The sequence below is a fragment of the Spea bombifrons genome, chromosome 1, assembly GCF_027358695.1.
Source record: "Spea bombifrons isolate aSpeBom1 chromosome 1, aSpeBom1.2.pri, whole genome shotgun sequence".
Classification (NCBI taxonomy): domain Eukaryota; kingdom Metazoa; phylum Chordata; class Amphibia; order Anura; family Pelobatidae; genus Spea; species Spea bombifrons.
The window spans coordinates 151,607,254-151,632,665 of NC_071087.1; the positions used below are offsets into that span (position 1 = coordinate 151,607,254).

The 25,412-nt window shown below is 39.6% G+C and overlaps 1 protein-coding gene across 1 annotated transcript in view; it reads right to left on the bottom strand.

Moving 5' to 3' along the window:
* GHR (growth hormone receptor) overlaps nucleotides 1–24,357 on the bottom strand; it is a 142,450-nt gene extending 118,093 nt beyond the window's left edge. Inside the window, exon 1 of the mRNA XM_053448088.1 lies at nucleotides 24,088–24,357. The gene's annotated coding sequence lies outside the window, so the exon portion shown is untranslated. The remainder of the gene's footprint in view (nucleotides 1–24,087) is intronic.
* Between the last annotated feature and the right edge of the window lie 1,055 nt (nucleotides 24,358–25,412).

Here is a 25,412-nt window from a genome sequence, read left to right on the forward strand (position 1 = left end):
ATCTTGTTTTTTTGTGAATTACTATTAAGCCGAGGTTTGGTGATTATCTTGGTCTTAAGTCTGTTGCCCAACCACACCCTTTGTTATCGAACCCTCGCCATTTAATTACGCTCTCTGTCATCATACGAAGTATATTACTAAAACGATAGTTATATTGATGACATCATCACAGGGATGATTACTTTGTTTCTAGATTCATTCCTTCCCAAGCTGCTTTTTGTATCACTTTTGTAAACAATATTCTACTTGTAAAACATTGGGGGTGTTTTTTTTAAAAAAAACTTTTACATTCCTTTTACAATGGGTGAGAGTTTTATGAACTTTGAGCTTTCTTGTGTATTATGTAAAAACGACTCTATCAGGCAGCCTGGGTGGGGACGTGCCTGCATTCATCCTACATAAGCTTTATAAGCCATCATTTTCGTAAAGATGACGCCATGACTCTTTGAACTGTTCCTGTATAGCATGGGCTTGTTCTAGTAGGTTTAACATCAATAGGACTTCTTCCTTGACAAATGATCTTACTGAAATCTCTCAAAATGCTGGCGTTAAAAAAAAAAATGTATATATTATTTTTCTCTTTTTGGTTTTGATCACTTACTGAAGCAAAACGTCATGGATTTTGCTAGATAATTATTTAAAAGAATGCACAAAAGTTGTGGCGCCAATGCTTATCTGTTATTCTTCTATGAGATGAGATGTCTTGTTGCCTCCAGCAAGAACAAAAAATTTGGCAAAACTGTGACTTATATGGACTTGTTATCAAAGACCAGTCATGTGAGCTTCTCCTGCAAGAACAGCTGAGTTCCTCGCACAATGCATACTTAAGATGGGGTGAACTCTTGAAGGTCAACGTGAACGTTCCTGCAGAAGAAGCACATCATGGCTAGTTCTTCATGATGCCTGGTGGTGAAGACAATTTAATGCACATTGATGTACGCGATAGCTGAGTGGTCCTTTTAAATTTTCATGGTGGCTTCCTTGAAAACCCAGTGTGGGATTTTGCCGAATCCCTCCATATTCATTCATTCCCCCCAGTGATTTGCCATGCAGTAAGTGTGATCGGTCGAACACATCTCCTGGAACGCGATATAATCACCTCCAGCACTGGCTTGGCAAACAAGCTTTCAATGGGAGCGCTTTCCTGCCACAGGAACAGATCAGTAGCGTTATAAGACATGTTATTTTTTTTGGAGGTTAAATGACTGCGTGCAAAAGTACCTGCAAAGTTTTTTTCATATAAAATCATTGCATTTTTTTTTCTCTCAAACATGTTATATAAAAGCAGCCGGCTATACCTGCATATTTGCTAACTAGCAGATAAAGAAAAGTACAAAGTCCTCCTGAGAGCAATCAGAATTATCTATGGCAGAGAAACAGAGACGTAATACTGCCAGAAACAGGCCGATTCTAGTTTCTGAGGACTTCAACTCCCATTATGCTGATTAACAGCAGGCCGTTGCCAGGATTTTGGCCCAAAAACGCCAAAAAAAAAAAAAGTATCGGTACAGTTTCATAACGAGTTAATTGCAGCCACTCCAGCAACTTTGTTTTTTTTTTTTATATAGTTTAGTAGTTTTAAGATTTTCCTGTAATGCGTTTGTGTGCGCAGAAGTCATGCTTTTCCAAGCATGCGCCAGACTTTGTTTTCTCTGGACTGGCTGATTGTCTTTGTGAGCCCATACAAAGACAATATCTACTGTTGTAATCCAGTACTTGGAAGGGGAGGGTAAGATTTTTTTGCCCTAAATGTCAATTTAATCATTGGCCTTCGGGCACACTGGGCAAATTCCTGGTGATGGCTCTTCCAATATACTTTATTGCGACTTGTGCAGCCAATCCCGTGTGGCTGCAAGCTGGATACACGCTGTTGCCAACTGAAAAAGGAGTGAGTATAGCGTATGTCCAGCAGCTTTAAGGAAAGAAACTTATCAGCAGTTGGCCTTAAAGCGCCGGGGTAGATTTTAACCTCCGGTACAAAAAAATATTCTAAAACTGCCAAACTTTTTTTTTTTTTTTAACAAAAATACATCTGCATTAATTACAAGCTGACACAAAAATGTAATTAATGCATTTTGTATAAATTTCACTTTGTATCCATCAACAAAAGCAAATAACACTTGTATAAAGAACAAAAACAAAAGCTTAAAGTTTTTTCTCTTACAACTAAGAAAAGTCTCACCGTAATTCATACTGACATTTAATTAAAAAGAAAAAAAAAAAAGCATTGCCCTCTAACGGTGTCACGTATATTTTAATTAACCGTTGGAACAACTGGATGGCTGTTAATTGCAACGCCATTGAACGCATTTCCCGGATGAGATCTGAAGTATGTAGAAAAGATTTGCCTTTACTTGCAACCAGCAAAAAAGATAATGTTTCTGCTTGAGTGGCTTCATTCAATCTTAGGCCTGGGCAGAGAACGGACTATATCTAATAATCCCTTCGGAACACAGTCCACGTACAGTATAAAGATGTATGAGCGTGGCGATGCGGCAGAAATGAGACTATGGGTTCAGCTCCAAGTCATGGTAAGTTTACCCAAACGAAATGCTTGGCTGGCATGTCTGGTTGGCAAAACTTATTCAACTTTAGCCAAGTAATGTAACACAAAGGTCTCAGGTTACGAAGTTTAAGGACATTATGTATCACTGATCTTTCTGAACCACCCCTAACTGCGCTGACCTAGATAAAGGCATCAAAAACCCCTCTTATTAGGATCATGCTTATCTTGCATAGATGGTGGAAAACGCGTTATAACACCAAGGGCAGCCAGAATCAGGGGCGTAACACACCCCCTTGGTGCAGGGGCCGCTAGGTCTTACTGGTCCCCAAAGGCTCGTTGACACAGAAAATAGCTGTAATCCGCTGTTAGTAACATCTGTAAATGTTCTTTTTTTTATTACTGATGATACAAGTTGTCTGTTACCCTACTATTGACTCATATTTTCCATGTATTAAGGAACGTATAGATCCAAAACAAAACACACCTGAACATAGCTTGCAGGGGGGAATTTTGTGCTAAGCCGCCAGTTCACACAGAATAATCCATGTGTACCGGTGAATACCTTTGCCTGTCAAAAATAAGTCCAGGCAATTCTTGAAAGCCTCCAAAGTACCTGTGGTCACCACCTCCTCAGGCAATGCATTCCGCAGCCTTGCTGTCCACATGGTGAAGAATTGAAGAATGTCTTGCCCAGGAACCTCGGCTTGTCAAGTTGTCGGATGCTCTGGTTCATGAGGCTTTTGGTGTGAGCAAGATGATACTGATGACTCCGTGAAAAAGCAAGCATTTTATGTTTCAACACTAGGGGTGTATTTGACTAAATGGGGACAAAAAGCTACTCACCATGCAATAAAATGGGCCAACAAGGGCAAACGTCCCATGAAAGAAGAGCCAAAATAATCACGTATAATGTGGGATGAAATGCTCATTAAATTACCCCATGTCACATAAAGGACTCTGTATTCAAAAAGTTCATATAATACAACAAATCCCAGTTGCTCAAAGTAAACTATGCAAAGACATGCAAAACATAAGCTCAGAGCACAGTCACGTACACGCGTGGTGACCAAACGCATGGACAAACATATATACTGTGAACATGCAAACAAACAAATGTAAATACGCACAATACACAAATAAGCACCATGACAATGATATACGTCAATGGATCTCAACACACATTTACCAAAGGGTACGCATTCATGATACATTCCATGTGTCACACAAACATACAAAGATACACAAAGAATGAAATGCATGTTACACCAATTACCAGCACCTGCGTATGTGACCCGGGCCTCCATGATTTGTCACCGGCCCCCCATGTTGGCTTTGTGGTCTGGTACGTCGGCAAAGTTCCCTGAACGATCCCTGTGTACAGACTGCATTGGAAGTCGACTTCCATACCGCATGGGAAGCCGTAACCCATTCCCCGGACTCTGTCTGCATTGGTTTGGCACTCCTGGCTCTAGGGGTTATTTACCATCCAGCAGTTCCTCTTTAAACATTTCGACATATATTTTAGGATGACTCGGCCGTGTCAATGATCTGTTGCAGCTTTGATGATGTCATTCGCGGCAATGGAAGAATAGCAATGTTTATTCTTGTATTAAAAATGCTTGTGTTTCCGCACTTATATTCATATACATATATTTTATATTAAAAAAGTGAGGAAACTTTGTGAACGTGTAAGACGCAAAAATCTGGAATATGCTGGTGTCCCTTTAAATGAAGACTTCGTTCCCAAAGAATAATCGCCAACATGTTACTTTTTTCTCATGCGATAAAAGAATCCCCATCTGAAGGGCTTTGAGAGTTTACTGGGTAACCATATGCGAAAATCTGAAAATATTTCTGCCGATTGTGATTTCATTCAGCTTGCCAGCCTAATAAAATTACGACATTGCGACATATTGTGGTAGCTAAACAGCACCCCAACCAACAGCCTTCAATATGAAACCCATAAAATGTCATCTAGTGTCTGACAAAACAATATCCTTGTGCGTTTAACCCTTATTTAGCCAGGAATTTTGACAAACTAGGAAAAAAGAACCCTAAAATGATAACGACGAACAATAAATCTAAGTTATCACGCAATCCAATTTGGGAGCGTCCATAATTATAGAAAAGCTCATTGCTTGTAAAAAAAAATAAATCATTAAAACGTAGAGGCCAAAACGAAGACAGTCCGGGTACAGTGATGGGAGTTGTAGTCCAATAACCTCAGCAGGGCCCCAGGGACATCAGCTAAGCTTTGAAATATTTTACTGCCGACCTTCTGTATTGGATGACAGTCGCAGACTAGACTATAAGTAACAATAAACTTGTCTTAACAAATCTTGGGCGGCAAAGAACTCTGAATTATTGGCTTTGAAGCTTTAAAGGTATTAATAAATCTTTACGATGCAGTTGTGTACAACTCGACGAAGTACATCCCTGTCCATTGTTTCCATTGGGTTGTCCTTATTTCATATTTCCAAACTTCTTCTATTAAATAAGTGATGTCATAAGAATACCTAGCGATTTCTTAGAATCCCCCTACAAACACCAAGAAATCTAAGACTAATCACAGCAACTAAGTTATTCATATTGTATGTTCACGTGGCTCATTTGATAAATGTGACATATACATACACACACTACCGTCCAAACGTCTTCGGGCGCTTAGGAATTTCCTTGAATTTGAAAGAAAAGCAAATTTTGTTCGTTAAAATAACACGAAATGGATCAGAAATCCAGCGCAGACGCTGTTAAATTTGTAAATGACTAGGCGTACAGAGGCCCTTTATCACTCCCATCACTTCTGTGTTCCAATGGCACGTTGTGTTCGCCAATCCAAGTAAGTTTAAGAGGCTAACTAGTCATTAGAAAACCCTTTTCCATTAAAACAGCTAATTGACCCCAAACTTGTGAACGTTAGTACATATACAATATCTTTGGCCACATCTTGTGACGTAACGTGTTCACGGATGGCATGATTGTAATGCTGCATAATCATTTAGATAAGAATGCAATAACATTGACATGCGTTCTTAACATAAGTGATTTGTATCATTAATTACCAGATCTAAGTGGAAATGCAGTAAAAGCAATGTGCGTGATTTGTAAATTCTTCTTAACCCATGATCTGATCTGTCAACTTCACTTGCTCTAGAATCAAATGAGTATATACTTTACAAAACGTAAAACGTTTGTTCTGTGCTGTGGGTCTATTCAATAAATAAAATCAATATATATACTACAGGCAGGCTTGTTATGGCAGTTTGCTTCCGTCATCTACCTGACTTCTACGATTCTTTCTGTAAAACAGGATTTTCAGGAGTCATCTTACATATTTAACAAGCCGGAGAATTCAGCTTTGGTAGATTTGTGAAGTATAAACAAATACAGTTCATTCACATCTTGTGAACATAGTTCTCTGTGAATTGACTGGAAACCAAGCCTACAAAAATAACATTTTTAAGAATCTTTAAATCGTTAGAATCTTTACAATTTAAAAAATCTAAGATAACATTTCTCCAGACTGTTCCTTCAAATGTATGTCTAAATGTATGAATAAAAATGTCTTACTACTGGGTTATTGGAGGATGAAAAAAAAAAGAAAAAAGTAACTAAACAATAATAAAAAAAAAAAATAATAATAATAATAATAATAAAAAATATAAATATAAAGTGGTTAATAACATAAAATTATGAACATAGATACCATATGCTTATGTCAAACAATACAAATAAATGTTTTCGTTAAATTATAATATAATAATTAATATAATTATAATATATAATATATTATATATATTATTATATGGAAAATAGACAGTTGTTACTAACCCATTGATTGTAGAGACTTCACGGAGACAAAACAATCTCAAGGCAAATATCATAGAGAAGGATTTCCTCCTTCCTTGTGTTTTGAAGAACTGATCTATGCTCTTAATAGCCCCTGGTAAAGATCTAATCTGTTAATAAAAATGAGTTAACAACAGGGTCCCCTTTAAAACTGCATGGATTGTGCTTATTTTGCTATCCATAACTATAGCTAGATATACACCTCCATATGTTCATCTATATACAGTTATTAATACATACCGATTGAAAAGGAATAAGTGACTTTGAAAAACTCAAAAAGTTAAATGTCAAAGCCGGGATGTTGGTTACAAAACACATCATCAACGTTAGTTATGACATCTGTATGTTTTGTATGTATTGTAGGTGGAGTGTTGAACGAGTAAAAATAGACACTTAGAGGGAGTATGCTGGCGGGTATAGAATTCTATACAATTGTGAGGTTTAACTAGTAAGACGAGAATTTCCCCAGGGCAATTATTGACAATCATGATCTGTGACTAAGAACTTATTCAATGAAAGAAACACGTTAAAAGACCCGGCTCAGTAGATTAAGAAGAAAACCAATTGATTTGACATTTTATGGGCCGACTATCAACAGATAATGAGAAAACCTTAACAAGTTCTCAGATCTTTGAGAAGTGTTAATGTCCAGCTGTCCTAGCAGATAAGCTCACTCCACTACAAACTGCTAAGTGACATGGCTCCAAAGTCTGCTTTTTATCAGCATGATGTGTGCCGTGCACATGTGGCAACGCTCGTGTCCTGCGAACTGCTCCCTTAATATGGGCAATAAGGAAAAACGCTCTGGTATGACATAATAATTACCGTCATATGAGGGCACTGATTTTGTGTTCTGGAATATTCATTTCTCAGCCTCCCAGCAGACGTGGTAGGGGTGAGAATTTAAACATGCATGGGATCGGCTTAAGACGAGGCCAAGGACTAAGAAAACCAGCCAGGCCCGATGTTATATTTTTGCGCCGTCTAATTCTATGTTTCAAGTTCCCCCATGTAACTTTTCTTTAACGATGAAAATTCTATAACTTTTTTTTTATTTCGGTTCAGGCTTCCAGCAATCAAGTCTGGGACAGGTTTGCAGGAGGAACTTCTGAAGGACATCCCTGTCTTTCCATAACTTGTATCATTGAGGTCCTTCACGTCTTGTTGCATAACACCGGAGGTGACGGAAGCCTATGTAATGCGGAGTGACAGCTTAAATTCCACTGACCCGGTAACTTTGTAATTTTCCTCATATTGTTCAAATGACAGTAATGTCATTTCCAAATGTCTTAGAGTTAATACGATAATTACTCTGCATCTGGTTGACTTTTTGTAGATTCTTGGATATCTGTTAGCGTTAGGATGAGAAAGTATCATGGGAGTTGTAGTTTGCAGCTGGTGAACAGGAAATATGAAGAAAGGAAGGAAATTAAATGAGGGATATGATTACTTATACTTGTTATGTCCTTGTTAAGTACTCGCTATGTCCTGATTACCCAGTAAATGCTCTAAATAAATCAATAAATAGTAATAATAATAATAGGTGATCAATGGCTACCTACATGAAAATAAAAAAGCACAATGTACTATATAGAACATATATGTAGAACAGCTATATTTAGAACAACTGAGAAGATATAATTTAGAGCATTTTATCACCAATCGCGAGTAAACATTATAATTAACACTAATGAGGTTAACTCCAGGGTATTGCTGAGATAATAAATTACTTGCAAGAGTGATCTGCACGCTAATGGCAGTAATGTAGCCGGGAGCTCTGGACGGAGTAAGGAGGAGAGCTCTCTTCTGCCGAGCCTTACCGCTCATAATTATATGTTCTATTACCATAATGTGTATTAATAGTGGAAGTAATCCAGTTAGCGCTGGCGAGATGCATTCAAACTGTGGCCTGAACTGAATAAATATTCTTAAAGCAACAGAAAAACCTTTTTTTTTTTAAATAAATGAATAACATATACGGCGCCCATATAGTTTTACCGTAAAGCCTGATAATTATAAAATCCTTGGGGTTTTTCGAAAGATGCTCTGCAAGAAACATTTTAGCGGCTGGAAAGGGCACTTTCCTTTTGAGCCATGAAAGGGTTAATGTACATTTAGAATACATTGTCATGTACAACCCAAAATTGATTTTTGTGTAGCTAATTGCAATGTTCCAGTTCTAAAAGACACTGATTAACTCATCCCATTTCTAATTTAACTATAGCGTCTCTTATTTCCCAAGTGCGTGTTGATGTTTGTTTCTTAAGCGTCTCTAACCGGTTTGTTATCAGTTCCAGCAAAGCTTCATTAAATCTGACACACGTTCTTTATTAAACTAGGGTACGTGGGACCATGGATCCAGGCCTGGCTTTCTTAATGTGGTTAGCGATAAAAAAAAAGAATAAATGGTACGTTAAACACAGGTTTGCATTCTCTATTTATATTCCAAGATTTAATAGAACAATATTTACATTGAAATGCATGTGATGTTGAGCAACATAACCTCTACGTCTAACTAACGTCTACCTTAAATAAATAGTCCCTTACTAAAAGTCTCCAAAACAATTATGCTGACTGCCAAACAAGGCTCAGGCTGCAGATGGTTTCATTTAGTTTAGTTGGTAGAAGCGGTGACAGTGACATCTACTTCCTGCTCTATAGAGAGACTTCCTGGCCAATAGAGATGTGTGGAGGACATTATGACATCTCTATGGTGTTTAGTTGGACACAGCAGGTACAGGGACAGGCTGGGCCAGGGCAAGCGGGCGACATCTCCATTTTCTTCAATAAGCACCAGCATGAGCCCTAACACTAGGCGCCCCGCTTTGGGGCATGGTAGAGCGGCAGCTCGCACCGCATCTAACCAAATGGGAAGATGGGAGCCAGGCAAGGCTAGGTACAATAAGACGGTGTATGAGCGTCAGTTTACGTTAGATGAGGGGCTGAGATAAAATGAGGCAGAGCAAAAGGTGCCAGTTTTCCCAAAACAATTTACTATCCAAAGAGGCGGCGATGCGCATATTTTTCTTTTGCTTTTCATGAATTCGTGAAGCTAACTATGGTTCATTCAGAGCTGACCAAGCTATACTTACTGTAAGTTTTCCTAAAGGCTCTTTATTGATCATGGGTTACCAGTTAGTGACCTTTTGGAGCAATTCTGGTGAGAAAGAGTTAAAAAACTGAGCATCTGTATGAACAGTGCATTTGGTTGCTATGGTAACTGCACCAAAACTACTCTTTTACATATTTTCTTATAGGTATCAGGACAAAGAGGAAGGGAAGCTATAGATACCTGCTTTTATCGGCGGGATTTCTGTTAAACTAGATACTTCATGAGGGTTATACAGAAATGCGGGTACAAAAAAATTGCACAAATGTATAAACGGCTTCTGCACAAGAAAAGGTAAATCTCTGTATAAAAAGGTTCATAATCACACCACAAAAAAGACGCAGCCCTTATATAAATAAAAAACATGTCAGGATGAAGCGCTACATCAATACAGGTATCTATAATGGGGGCCACGAAACGTAGGCATTGTTCCTACTATCACGCACACGCGGTATCTTTATACGTATCCTCCAGTGCTTGGGGTTCTTGTACCATAGTTAGGAATACAACGCTTTAGAAAAAATAAAGAATTCCAACACAGTTGCTATAGTTTATTCTTAATGTTATGAAAAGTGATCCCACATACTGGATCCCAAATCCCACTGCAAATTAACCAAAGGTAGAAGATGATGACAAGCTGGGGAAGCTGAGAAAAAACAGGGGGATATGTAAGTAATACGAATCTCTTCTCGCTGCCTTAAGGGCGATCATCTTACAGCATGCCCAGTTAACCCATTAATGGCCAGTGTAGTGAGCCACGAAACCCGATCAGCGGCGCATTCCGCGCTTCCAGTGCCCCGTGATATCCTCCCGCAACGTGCAGCCGTCTAATCATGTGTCTGTGAAATCACCCTGTATATAATGTGATTGAGGCTTGGACAGCTTTCTCTGAGAGACTGGTATAAGAAGCTTAATGAAGTCTTTGTTGAACCACATAAAAATGTTGTGGAGTAACAGCCGAAGACTTGACTCCCAGTATAATCCTAGATAATGATACATAGTCAGTGTTAACTCTTTGAATGCCTGCAGCCAGAGCAACACGGATTAGCAGAGGTTAAAGGATCAAAGAGACAGTTTGATCCACTCGCTTGCTCTGTATTACAAATATGCAGCAAGCTCTAGAGGAAATCTTTTCATTCACTTAATAGACAAGAGGGAGTCTAGGATTTTAGGGCGACCAAGTGAAAATATTTAACCATGCCCCATCTCTAATACAAGTTAAGAAAATATTTGAATATAAACCAGGGAACTCGATATGTAGGTTCGCAAGTTTGTTTTAATTAAAATATACATTACAAGTGATATCATTTCATGAGAAATATGTTTCTTATCACTCCCACCGAGAGGGGGGCCCAATGCAATTTCTTAATGTGCTTATATTTTAGCACCAGATCTGATAATAGTGGGAAAAAAATCAAAATTAATAAATATTTTATTATAAAATAAACGTATTAGTTCCACAAAATGTAAATGGGCTGGAATTCCCTTTATTTTCCGGTTAGACGGATTTTGTAGCCAGTTGAGGGCTCGACCTTTCAAAACATCTCCCAGTAGAGGCGTAAATGCCTTCATCCGATAATGTGATAAACGCATTTCTTTAAAATGTACAATTGTATTAAATGAATGAGAGCGCTTTTAGCAATTTTCTTTTCCTGCAGGTTGTCAGAAAAAGAATAAAACAGAATTGCTGGACACCCAGAGATATGCAACATCTGTCATTCCAGCTGCGTGACCTGCAAATCCCTTATGTCAAACATCTCCTTGGAGTTGTAGGTCACGGCAGCTGACTTTTTGCCAATTTCATCCAAGCCTGCATGGTAGATTTCCCAGGAAGTTAAAGGTTCTGAATTTTTTTTTTATACCATTTAGTTAATCCACACAATTTCTGTCTTATGTGGTCGTTCAGATCTATATTACCCACAAACCACATTGATCTATTTTATTCCACTTGGAGACCAAGCAGAACCTGTAAAGCCAAGAAGTAGGATGCATCACTCGGCAGAGAAAGAGAACAGATGTATTTACTCAAGAGCGAGAAAGGTGAATAATAACATTGCTGTCAAAATCACTGTTCTATATAGAAACTGGTAAATGTATGTTTTATGCTCTCTTGTGGTGTTTAAGTTGGCTTGGCGCTAGATCTACTGCTGGCACCAATAAAAGTTAATGTTTGGAAATAGCGGAGTCTCGTGCCCCACTTATGTTTGTCTCTGCTTATTTTATTCTTTCACAATCGACTGGTTCCAAAATGGACTACTGCTTTCATCATTTAAAGCTTGCTTAACTTTGGATTTGAAAATCATTTTATAGCTTTAATCAGAAAACAACATTTTATTCATCTTTTTTAATGAGTTTACATTGCATTACATCCTTGTACTTGGCTCCTCATCAAACTCCATTGCAATACTCTCCCCAGATCACTAAATTTACTTCCTCGGTAATGCAGTGTCACATTTATCTGCTTAATGACAGCAGAAGAGCTCTAAAGAAAATATATCATTACCACTTAAAATAACAACAATTAAACTAATGAGTAGTAAAGAGGATTGCGCTGATGCCTTTGGCATCTGAATAATATGCGTTATTCATTAGGGTGAATTAATCTGCGGCATTAAAGAAATAGTCTGTACTAAATTGTAAAACACTGGAAATGTAATAAGGCAGAAGTAGATCAACAAAGGGTCAAAAGGATCATTTGCCCCAGGGCCCCGACTTGCTGCTGTGTTATTTATATATTTGATTGCAATTCACAGCATGAATAGAGTGCTTGTGAGGGACCCCTTGGTGCATGGGATGCCTCTACTGCGGCAGGGGGATTTTCAGAGACCATTTCTGTCACTGTATGTGTATAGATATATACAGTTATAATGAAGGGGGCAATTTGTAAGAGTGTTGCCCCTGGGGTCCTCCCGGATATTGATCTTCTCCTGGTTAAAAGTTTTTTTTACCTTATTTTCAAAACCCTAAGATAGAACGCTTACTCAAATTAATGTTTGCTTGACTTGCCAACTGATGGCTTGTAAGCAAGTTCCTCTAACATTGAGCAGAAGAAAGTGTTTTTGTTGGACTCAGCAGGGACACAGCCTAACTCGGTGGAGAGCTTGTGAAAACTGGCCATGGTGCCTTCAACAAGTAGTAACTACTCAAGTCTACACTACCTAAGCCGACTTTGGATAATCTAACCCTGCCCCCACATAAAGGCTGTATGGTCGGCCCAAAAGAAGACCATCCAAAGATAGAGAAAAGCAGACCCTACTTTTTACCAAAATGACAGAAAGCTTATTCATACAACACAGAAATGGTTCAGCCAGGAGGACTGAAAGAACTTGGTTACATGCTGGTGTTTGCGCGGGTAAATACATGTAATAATAAACCCCAGTTTCCTAGCCCAGTCAGTCCACGTACAGCCTGCTCACCACCCATCGTGGACCTACCACTCAATTCCTTGAACTACTTCACTTGAAACATGTGGCTAGTGGAACAGAGCCCCCCATTGTTATTCCAAGGCACTTAGTTGAGAGGAAGAGAGAGGGAGGAGGGTAAGAGGAAGTCTGGATAACCTGGTTACTTTCATGGTTAATTATGGAGTTAATGTTTCATAACAACCTTTTGACAATTAGATTTCTTAACTATACTAGTGAAAAACATAAAGTAAAATCAGGTTACGCTTTTCAAAAAATAAATAAATATACAACACCAAAGGGGCTTCTGATAACACCACAGAGGAACTACAAGCCACAATGAGAAACTTAAAAGTCCACAGTCCGGTGGGAAGATTAAGGAGAGTGTGTTTTTCCATTGCTATATAAAAAATATACATGTGTTTTAACGTGTATATCATATACTTATCAACAAGATCTCTGTGTAGAATGGAACCATTGTTGAGCTGAGTCAAGTGGGGTCAACCGGCTTCTTAGAACCCCTTTTGGAGGGGCCGCAATCATTTCATGAAAGACATTTAGAATACAAAAAGCGAATACTCAACGTATTCAGAAGACAATACAGACTAAACAGATTTGTGTATGGAGGCACATGGAATAAATATCCTTAAGGGTGGCTATTAGGGGGGTCCCAAGCAAAAAACATAGGGGCCCCATATAAAGTACTAATGACGCAATGTATATGAAAACCATGATGTATGATCATTTAGGAAAATGTTCGCAGTGCCAGATATTTGAGAAAAATATGTGTCTCTACTGTCCCACAGCCTCCTAGGACTCCCTGGTTGTGCCGCCTATGGATACCCTCCAGAATTACAAGGTGTGACCTTCCCATCATCACTTAGCCCTTTATCAGGATCTTAGTAGTTAGAAACATACAGATATCACATGATGTTCCATTTGGAAGCAAAGTGAGGACTTTACTGGATCTTTCCTCATATTTAGTTAAAAGAAAGATGAACTGGGCAGGCAAACAGTGATGTGTGTTTTACTGATTTGAGGCCAGTAAGATACGTTAAAGACGATCAAGCCAAGGCAATCAATAACAATGGCTTTGAGCCATTTAATTAAAGACAAGTGATTAAAGAACTATGATGCATTAGTATCCACTCTGGCATTTAAAGTGTTAAAAGCAATACCAGAAAAGCAAAAATTATACTGATTGCTGTATAAATCAATAATATGCAACATCAGATGCAGATGAAATATGCATCTATACATCATAACGGATTCAAACCTATACATAATCTAGTCGGAAACGTGCAAGCATGTATTCTTGGCCATCGCCAGATAGCAGGAGTCCTTCTAATTACAACAGAGTTCGATAAGCAATAAACAGCGGAGTATACATTACACATATAAATCAATAATATGCAATATATAATGCAGATCTAATGGGCAGCTGTACCTCTACCTGCTTGAAACATATACATAATATAGTACTGAAGATATATAAAACAGTTACCGTAAGGCCAACTAATTACAGGAGAGTGGCTACTCACTGAAAAGGGAGTTTGCAGGCAGGTCCCAGCTCCCTGATATCGTTGTGCATTATAAAAGAAAAACCTCAGTGATCTTCTCCGGCAAGAAGGGCTACGTTGGCCCTGTGTAATGTATAGGTTACGTGGGAGATTTTTTATTCTCCTCTATGGTATGAATTATTAAGAGCCAGCTCAGACCTTCTTGCAGGAAACGACCACTGTGCCTACCCTTCTTAACGCATAGCTATTAAAATGTTCAACTTTCCACCAAACATATCCCTAAGTGAACAGACCCCTCGGCTCCGTTGTACTTTCTATTGGGTCTCTGGATGGGCGCCTAAACCAGCCAAGAGTGTCATGGTAGCAGACTGGAGCTGAGTTTATTCAGGAGAGCCCTGGGTCCGGGTAGATACACAGACTCTGCATGACTATACGGGTAGACTAAACATCATCCCACTTACATATGTCACAGGAGAAAAAATATGTGTAAATTCTATTTACTAAATATAGCAAGTATCTAAAGAAAGTACATCAAAGTAAATAAATCAAAATAAAGCACTATTACATGATAAGCAGACCCCCTGTGTGAGATCCCCCAACTTTTCATCAAACTTTTTTGGAGTGCATGCTTTAAGTTACATGTATTTATGATGCGCCCTGAGAGCTGTGTTTTATATATATATATATACTCAAGACTATGTTTTTAAGACAGCAAATGAACCCGACAACAAACTGTATATCACTTTACTAATATCAGACAGATTGAATCAGCGCAGTGTATTTTTCCAGTGCGTCCAGGAAGACGGGTCTATGGCAATGAGTGAGTGACAGCTCTTTATATTTACATAGCAACACAATATATTTTACTGAACAAAGGTCAGTCTTCAGTTCTCGTGCCAACGGGTAAATAAAAAATTTTTTTTTTCATCAGCTGTAATTTTACTATGTAAAAACTGGTCAATATAAAACACGGCTTGTAAGGCAGTGAATTACCGCAAACACACAACGTGCAAAACTTTTTACAAGCTGATCTGAAATAAGATTGACCTTTTATTACAGAGCTCCGACATTGTTACCTAAGCAGTACCTCGGAGATGATTAAAGTATCTTCATGATAAATGTTAACACAACATACATATCCTTGTCGAACCTCCCAACATTTCAAATGCCCAAAAAGGGACACCTGAGGTCTTGGGGACTATGGCCATACTTGGGAGCTCCGGAGGTTTCTCCTGGAGACTCCAGGTGAAGCACTGCTTCTCCGGGTCACTATGGGTAAACTCTGGGTCATGGCTGGGGCCACGGCTGAGACTCTCCAGCATGAGCCGCCACATGGGAGCTGTAATAGAACAGACCCCCACTAATTTTACAGTTCCTTGGGCCTGTTAGGGGACATCAGGGGACGATGTGGCAGCTACCCAGTGGGACAGTGCTCGAGACTTGGTACATTATCACGGAGGTACTGTTGTTACTAACTATTAGCTCCTTACAATCGGTCTGAATGTTTACTAATTGTTGACTTTATGTTTAACTCCTGTAACTTCCTTTTCCAGCTGGACTGTTGCCAAAATAATTTTCTAGAATGAAGTGCGGACACACGAAGAACAAGCTCAGCCATATACTTTTAAACTCCTTACAAACTGTTCTCTTCAATACTAAATACACCAGGAAAAAACCCAAATACTGGTAAGTACTCTCGAGACCTAAACTAACATTGCTTTTCTTTGAGATAACGTTCTGTGAACTGAAACAGCTATGGACAAGCAGAGTTCATAAGAACAGATCAACATCAGATAAACAGTAAAAGTAAACGTCTCACTCAAACGTCTGAGCTTCTCCCTGCTGTGCACTGCTGAATGATATGGATTTACCGATTCCTTACAGATCTTGTTTTGATGTAGTCAATGCAAGTGACCCATTATGTCTAAAGGAGAGCAGAAGAGTTTCAACATTCAACTAAAACGTAAGATACGACAAATCTGAAGTGACCTGGCCATTAGAGAGTAGAATATTCCACATGAATCTAGACGAAGACAGAGGAATCCTTATGTTATCATACACAAGCACCTTTAGTTGGTGTATTCATGCCTAGGCCGGCAGTCCCTCTGCCATAAAAATGGGGAACATCAACCTCTAGAACAATCAGGACCCCAATGCTAAATGGGCCAGTTACAAGGGAGGTCTCTGATCTCCACAACTAGCCCATTTACACCACGGAGAACTGTTCCAAGTCAGAATGGCCTCCACAGTAGGCCAAAAAAGACATGGTGCTTCATTAAAAGAAAGCGTGCTGAGATTTGACGCCATATCCTGGCACGCAGCAGTGAGGACTTTTGGCTACAAGATTGGTAGCACTTAAACGCTGAAGCCATAAATTTCCACCTCTACACCAGAAAATCACTTGAAAACCGTGTTACAGCAAATTGAAGTGGATTGAGTAACTATGTTTAATGAAGCACCATTAGAAGCCTAAATACTAGAGAAAAAGAGAGCCAGACATCCTTTAGATAACGCAACTCTTTGAAGAATAGGTCTTTAAACAGTCCAAATTTAACTTGGTCACTTCACATTGATGGTGACGGGGTCTGTGCTCTAATTGCACATGCCTTGATCGATTTCACGGCTCAGTGGGCCAGTCAAGGAAGATCAGATAATCCACCAACTGGCCCATGATCCCCACTACCAGAAAAAGCAGGACAGCAAGAAGGGTCTTCACTTGAAGAGGAATTGTAACTCGGTGGAGAATTTTACAGTATGGCCATTGCAAAGATGGTCTTTTTATATCCGTGAAAGACCTGCTAGGGTATCATTACTTAAAAAGCTTGTTAAGTTAAATCTTTTAATAATTACTTTACCGTGGGGATAGCATATTTAATAACTTGTTCATGTCACAGATACTATGCTAAGATAAAAATATTCATGTATTAAGTTAGAGGATCAGGGGAAATTGATTAAGAATAAACCAGACACCATTATATAGCTCAGCACGTAAGAATGCATCATAATAATTCCCAATGGCTTTCTTTTGTGGGAGTTGAGACAATTCACTAAAAAAAAAAAACAACCCATAAGATATACTAACTGGTGATAATATAAAATCTTATAATATAGATGAATGAGGATTAAAGATTATCTGAAATGAGATCGTTCATCTTTCATAGTCAGTTCCTAGTGGGATTCAATGATTGTCACTTCGCTTTGGTAAACCAGAGAGTAAATAGACGATCTCGTTAATTTCTTTCAGCGGGGGAGATATGAGAGCATAAGGTCCATATAATAACTGGTGGGTCTTATCTTACTCGAGAGACTTCTGGTACCTTAGTTTTAGGCTCATTTTCTTACATGCTAAGTATCTGCAAATTGACTAGAATAATATGGACTCCTCCTTCCTATTGTTACTCGGTTTTGTTCTGGTTACAGAAACCAAAATAAATAGTGTCCGTCTAGAACAGCCTGCCAGACTCCTTAACTTCCCAGCATTGACTTCCAAGGACATTCGGAAAAAACAAGTAAACTTTCACGTTTAACATTTTCGGCGCCAGACTAGTATGAAGTGCCATATCTGCTAAAACCGATGGTATTGGCGTGACATAAGGAACTGCTGGCAGGCGTTGATGCCCTCAGAGTATATGTGACCAATTTATTTTTATTTTGATGGATAGATGCTTCCAATAAGGTTTCTTGGCCTGCTCTCTGTCTGTGGACCTCCTGATAAAAAAGATGACCTTACAGTTAGTTATTAGTTATTAACCTCAGAACCTGTCATATTATCTGTTTCAACGGTGAGCCCAGGTCCACCTTAGCTAGACTCAGATTAAATTGTTTGGTTGTTTCTCAATACCCAGAAGTGGAGAAAATATGATTTATGGGTCCTTCATACACGTTGACATCTATATCTATATAAACGGTAACACTAAAAAAACACTTATTTAGCAGAGGCCCCTTAATGTCAATGGCCTCGGGGTCTTTGGAACTTACTGTACCAACAGTGGTCCTGGCACCAGCACACTAAGGAAATTCCTCTAACAGCTGGCGAGAAAGACTGACCTCAGAAGAAGACTACCACCCACTTGGCCGTAGATGGTTTTCCTAATTCCAGCAGCAACATAAGCGAGTAAGAACTCATCTTAACCACAGCGCGACTGCCAAGCTTAGCCAGAATCCCGATACATTTAACTTGATTAATTTTTGCTCCATAACTTGCTAAAAACAACCTTCAGTATGGAGACCACAAACTGTTGAAACTGTGTCTGTTAATCGTTCAACTAACGTGAAATTATAGGAAATGTTTAAAACTTTTATAAACACATTTCATTTTTACACTGAACATATTTTCCATATGTTAAGCACCTAGACAAATAATAAACTATCCAACGGGCTGGAAAGTTCCAAGCTGAAGACATGTCCCATCGCCCGTACTCCTTTCGACAAAGACGCAGTTACTTATAACCTGGTAATTATGAGATTTGCCACATTGTAAATGTAAAGCTTCGCATCATAGCCAAATGGGGGGGGGAGTGTGTGCATTTGTGAAAAGGCAACTTGTCCTGGAGGGCTTTGCGACTTTAAGTCACATGAAGTTTAACTCCATCAAGGTCATAAGATACTGTAAGTACCAGAGAGGAGCAAGAGGGGCCCATTATGCATGGATAGTTTTAGGGATTAAGATATAATGGAGAGAGAGAGCGAGCGAGAGAGAGAGAGAGAGAGAGAGAGAGGGAAAGAGAGAGACATCAAAGTAATGCAATGCTTGTCGTGTTTTATAGCTCTACTTTTACCACTAGAATTACTTCTTATACACCCAATGTATCCATTTAAACCTCCACGGGAATGTGCATTACTGTCCATTAACAGCCTTATATATATGACAAGGATAAGAAAGATTTATGGAACCGTGAGTGGTGAAGCATATTTTGGGTAAAAAAACCTGTAATTTATATTGTTGTCAATTGCTTGAAAATGAAAATGCAAAGAATTTGCACGTAAAACCATGCAGTAAAACGTACGTCTTTTCTAAATTTTCCATTTGCAAAAGTGGCGCATAGCGATAGCAATCACTGAGAAAAGAGATGAGGGCAAACAAGAGCAGTAACAAGTGCTATATACATATATACATATATATACATATATATATATATAAATATATATATATAGAGAGAGAGAGAGCGAGAGAGAGGGGGGGTCGCAGAGAAATACAGCAGAAAATATCGCACGCAGAAAAAACGTAACGCTGACTCCTTACTGGGGCAACTACCATCAGATTTAAGGATATTTAAAGGGCTTTCAGTGCCATGAGGTAAAACAGAGACCAAATAGGAACACAAACAGCCTGGCTCCACCGGAATGTGGACTACTACAGGCTTGGGCTGGCATGCCTGGCTGGATTTGCCCCGGCCACACACTGTGTGGGTATAGAAACGTAAAGTTTGGCCTGTCCAAATCGTTCCCCTGCTGTTAGATGCAGGCAATAGAGTTGGCTACCCCCTTCCGTGCATTTATGCGGTTCGATGCAATGCTAGTGGTAGTAGGGGTCGGAGTTCTCAGCGTTTGTCTCCTATGAGAAGAGCTACTGTAGGCACGCATGTCTGCCTCATGAGCTGGGCAGCATTCAGCGGAACACATTACCTAAATGCCAGATAGCCGATGGGCAAATAGCTGGAGAGAAGTGGGCAAACGCAAACTTAAAGGGACTCAGCTCCTAAATGCATAGAATGTCTGAGCTGTCACTGATTTCCCCCAATGCAGCATCCATTCTACATCCTGTAGCTACTGCAATTATTCTACATCAATCACTCTCAGCCGAGCAGAGACAGTTTTAGGGACTGCGTAAAACGCAGCCACGCACCAGATTCCCAAACCGCTAGCCACAGTGCTTTCCAACCCAGCCGTCAATCAGCAACCTGAAGGCACCTGCTCCCATCAAACACCGATAGCCTCTGCAACGAGAGTAAATGGGAATTAAAGAACGCCGGAGCCTCTTCCAAGTGCCCTCTTGAGAAAACGTCCCAAGGGTTGAGAGCCGCTGCAATGTATGAAATGTAAAGCTGATTAGTAAACTCTGATGACAAAGTGCTTTTGACAAGTTGCCAAGCCCATGATATGTATTTGCTATCAGTTACATATCATCGCATGCGACCTTTAAATGGAACAACATGGATATTGCATGATCAAATGGATGTGTCCAGCTGCTGTCTGTCATGGAAATGTTCTTGCGATGTGTACTTTAACACATATGGACGGGGCGTGTTAATGGATTTTACCAAAAGATCTCGCTGAGGCGGGGAAACCAAGTATCAAAACCATTAAAGAAGGAATAATTCTAGCAAAAAATAATTCTAACAAAAAAGTGCATTGGAAAAATAACATTTCTTTGGAAAAATAACATGTAAATAGCGTGAAAATGGCCTAAAAAGTATGACGCAGTGCCTTATTTGTACAGCATGACAGCTTATGTTGGCGCTTTACAAACAAATAATATGACTTTAAAATTTGAAAGCAATTTTTCCTTTCTTATACAAAAATTAAGATGTCTACATTCTCTGCCTTATAATAGCACTTTATTTAGACTAAGTCATAAAAAGGGTACTTTGTCGAATTTTTAGACATTGTTGAAGTTGCCAAGATTAAGTATCATAATTTTCAGATTTCATTATTTGCTTGAAATTGTCAATCATCACCCCCCCCCCGCGCATGCAGGAATGCACACCTGCGTAACATATATATATATATACATACCAATCAGTCATGTAAAATACACCATTGCATGCCAACGTGCTGCAAAATATGATTATATTCCTAAAGTTTAAATAAAATCCTTATAATACGCCCCAGTTGCTCCCTACAGTAACCCTTTCAGTTCTGGAGGGGGAGGAAAAAGAAGGAACAATGTCAACTCTATTTGGATTTTAAACCCCCCCGCTTGTCATAACAATGTTTTTTATATATATAATGTATATCCGTGTTGGCCAAACATCGTACGGATATATAAGCTCTGGAATGGCTCTCGGAAGTGCTGTTTTAGAGAATTATAATACGATCCGTATCGGGGGACACGTCGAGAGCTCGCAGGGAAACATAGAAACAAGTGTTTTTATAGCTTCTTCCTGATGTAAAGGCTTCTCATCTTAGAGTCAGGATAGCCGTATCTCCAGACCTGGGAACTCTCTGTGTTTGCCCCGGAGTCTCAGGGTTTTTGCCCCAATCTAAGGGTGAAAGGGGCAGATTCTCAGAGTCACACAGTCTGGGGCTGACTCCTTCCTAGTCTACACTGCTGTGATCATATAAATATATATGGTATGGTTAATATCCCTGCTTGGATGCAGGTGGCTCAATTAAGTTTCTCTTTAAATAACGACACGTCAAGGTTTTTTTTTTTTTTTTAATTTATAAAGTCAGCCCTGCTTTCAATCAGGTGCCAAACGTCCCAAACACAACTACGTTAGAAATGTTATAAAAAATGAGCTTAACAAGAATGGGGCAAAAATTTTTCAAAAGCAGCCTGCAGGAGTGAATAGTCTGCTGTCACCTTAATAAATGGAATAACTCTCATCACCATTATCCAGCCTCTATAGCCAGCTGTGGCAAAACGCAACGAAATGTCTAAGCAACCATAAGTAGCAAATCCCAATCACAATTATACATTTTTAGGAAACTATTATAATATAAATATACGCTCGTTAGCACAATATTTGCGAGGTCCGTGCCTTGTGAATTCATTAAAAATGTCATCGTTTACAAAGACTGTAAGAAAATATTTCACAAATGAGCCAATGTTTTCAGAGGTTTGGATGTAACGTGAGGAAGTTTTACTTTACAGAGAGGGTGGTAGATAAGTGGAGCAGCCTTCCAGCAGAAGTGGTAGAGGCAGTGAGGGAATAGAAACGTGCATGGCATAAACATAAATCCATCCTGAATCTGAGATGACACCAAGCGCTGATTAGTCAGGAAAAACAGGCGGCCGTATGTTTCAGTACACTTGAAATATTGTTCCAAAGATTGATAAATAAACAATATTAAGTCTACTTGTGTTATTTGTTAATTTAATATTTGAGCTGAAGGTTTCCCAGTCTAACCAACAATAATATTCCTTTATAAGTTGCAAAAAAGATTTAAAAATAAGAAACGATCGCAATTCTATGACTTTTGCCAAGCTGACCTCTAGCAGTCACTATAGGGGCAGAGTGAACGTGGAATATACGCCATAGAATATTTTAAGACATAATGGGTCGTTTTCACAATTTCCTGCCGCAGCAAACAATGCGTTCTTAATATCTCATCAATACCTGTTCCTCTGTTTAATGACATTTACCCAGGTATACTATCAGCACCGTCCGATCACCATTAAAGACCCAAACTCCATAACATCCCCCAGCACATGTATGTAAACGGCTGAGCGCCAAACACTATCGCCATATCCCTGTTGGTATAGAAATTAGCCATAGAAAGAAAACGAGCAAATTTGGTGCCGGTGATAACTTTACTGGCTGAAGTATAATAGATTGCAAGCTTTGGAGACTATCTAGATCTCTTCTTCAATCACATTATACATATACATTTATAACTATATTATATATATATATATATATATATATATATATATATATATATATATATATATAGCACATTATACATATATAACTAAATTTTATATATATATATATATATATATATATATATAGCACATTATATTATTATATTATGCATTATATATACATATATTACTCATACATTTATGGCCACAGGTTAGGGGATGTCCAACACCATCTCTACACAAATGAAAATATAGCCCCCTGTATATGGGATATTACAAACACTGGAAGAAAATACTGCGACGCGTGTATTAATTCACTAAATTCCAATATTTAACACATTTACTGGTAAAAAAAAAAACTTTAAAATTCTGCGGCTGATACTTTAAAGCGCTCGAATGAACAAGAATTAAACCCCACTCAGTGCCTCCTGGATCATTTATGTTTTCTGCTCACTCAACTTTTTATTCCATTTATTGGTCGAAGACTAAATGCTGATTCTCTGAAACCAAAGACCAAACTCAATATGCAATAAAATATGTTTTCTGATGGCTGCCATGGAATACTCTTAAGGCGTCGGATATCAGGTGTTCTGATCCCAGCAGCCAATAACCCTCTGTGCTAATCCCCAAGTCACTGGCTGTGGCACATACTTCATGGGAATATCACTGCTTTCCACCTGATCTCAAGCAGAGCACAAGCCAAAACTTCCTATGAGCTTTACTCACAGCATTATAGGCATATGATATGTCAGAGGTTTATGCATATACAATAATTGATAGCATGCCACTAGCCCTGTGGAGGTGACAGGACACTGTATGTTAGGTCACAGGGGCTCCTCCAAAACAGCTGATCGCCAAGGTTTAATGCGTTGCTCCTGCCGTTAATAGTTAAACCACCAACTGTTAAGCAGGGCTAGCCCCTCTCGCGCTCCGATGCACTCTGCCGGAGAGTCGCCAGAACTCAACAAACTTTTGGACTCCAGCAAAGTTAGGAGAAGCGCTGAGTGCTGGCATGTCCGGAGCGTGAGGGCAGCGAGAGACAGCGAGGCACGAAGGGGTTAAAGTGCGTGCTGCTGGTGATCCCCGACTCCCACTCCGCGCAGCCTGACCCTGGACAGCATGCACAAGACCCGCAGTGAACGGTAGGATGGTGCACGGCACTGCCAACATACCTGCTACCAGCTAGCCACAGTCCCGGTGTCTGGACCCAGGTCCTATATGTCCCGGGCAGCTCGACTGATCAACAAGCCCCCTTTCTCTCTCCTCCTCCTCCTCCTCCTCCTCCTTCGCTGTCAGCTGTCACACGGGGTTCTCCGCTGCCACTGAGTCCGAGCCTGCGCTGGCTGGAGTCCACTCGCCGGAGTGGAGCCGGGCTGTCCCGCTGGCTCAGTGAGTGCGGCTGAGGCTATAAGGCTCAGCTCCCTGTTGCCAGTTCTGGCTGCTGGCTGCCCTTTACCTAGTGGGGAAGCGAGGAGCCTGGTGCGTGTCACTTGGCTGGAACCTGCGTGCGCCCTCTGCAGGAAGCTATTGGTTATTGCAGCCTGCCCGGGAATTGCTTTCAGTTTATATAGATTGCATTGCGCATTTAGTATATAGCGCCAGCAGGATCCGTAGCGGCGCTGATAACACGGCAGGTGCCTATTACAGAATCATTTGGACACCTCATCCCAGATATAACGCACAAGCAGTGGCCAGCATGCACTTATGCGATGTTTACGTTAAAATGCATGGCACAGCACTGAGTTCTTTAACATTCACTTTTTTATAATGATTTTTGCACCCAGCTTGTGTGAAACATTAACTAGGATGACTTCGGGTGATGGCAGCATTTCCAGTGTTCTGCAAGGGTTAATGGCTAGCTGTGTGTAATGTGAGTAGGAGATCTTGAATAAATGGAACAGAAGCGTTAAGCAAAATATCTCATAATCTGTGGCTTTTACATAGTGAGGTGTGGACGGCGCATGATCCCAAGTGTCCCTCTTTAGGACAGACTGCGCTCCTTCTTTTGGACCCAAATCCCTCTGTCCCTCTTCTCTCCCCTCTTTTCTAGGAGCTCTGAATGTTTGCTGGATGCGAGAGTGTCACAGTGTTCTAAAAGTCATAATAATATGTTGAGAACTATTAGAAAATTTTCTTATATATTAAATAGTGAAAGAAAAATTAATTATGTCTTTTAGAAATGCCATATCAACCGCTACGAATAGGTCCCAACACACCTAAAACCTATTGATAAAGTACCGATAACCATACAATAACAATACCCCTAAAACTGTCCCTCTTTTGCCATTTTAAACGTCGGGGGTTTTGTTAAGACTTCTGGGGTCTCTAGATAAAATTACAGGACCTTCCCACGATCAGGGGAGAGAATTCAGACCAAAACCATAATTTAGCATGTGCCGCTCTTGCTAAAATTCTATGTCCCGGCCATGTTATATCTAAACGCCAGATATAAAGTTGTTTTTATTGTTACTTTTGCGGGGGGAGCTAGGTGTCTTCC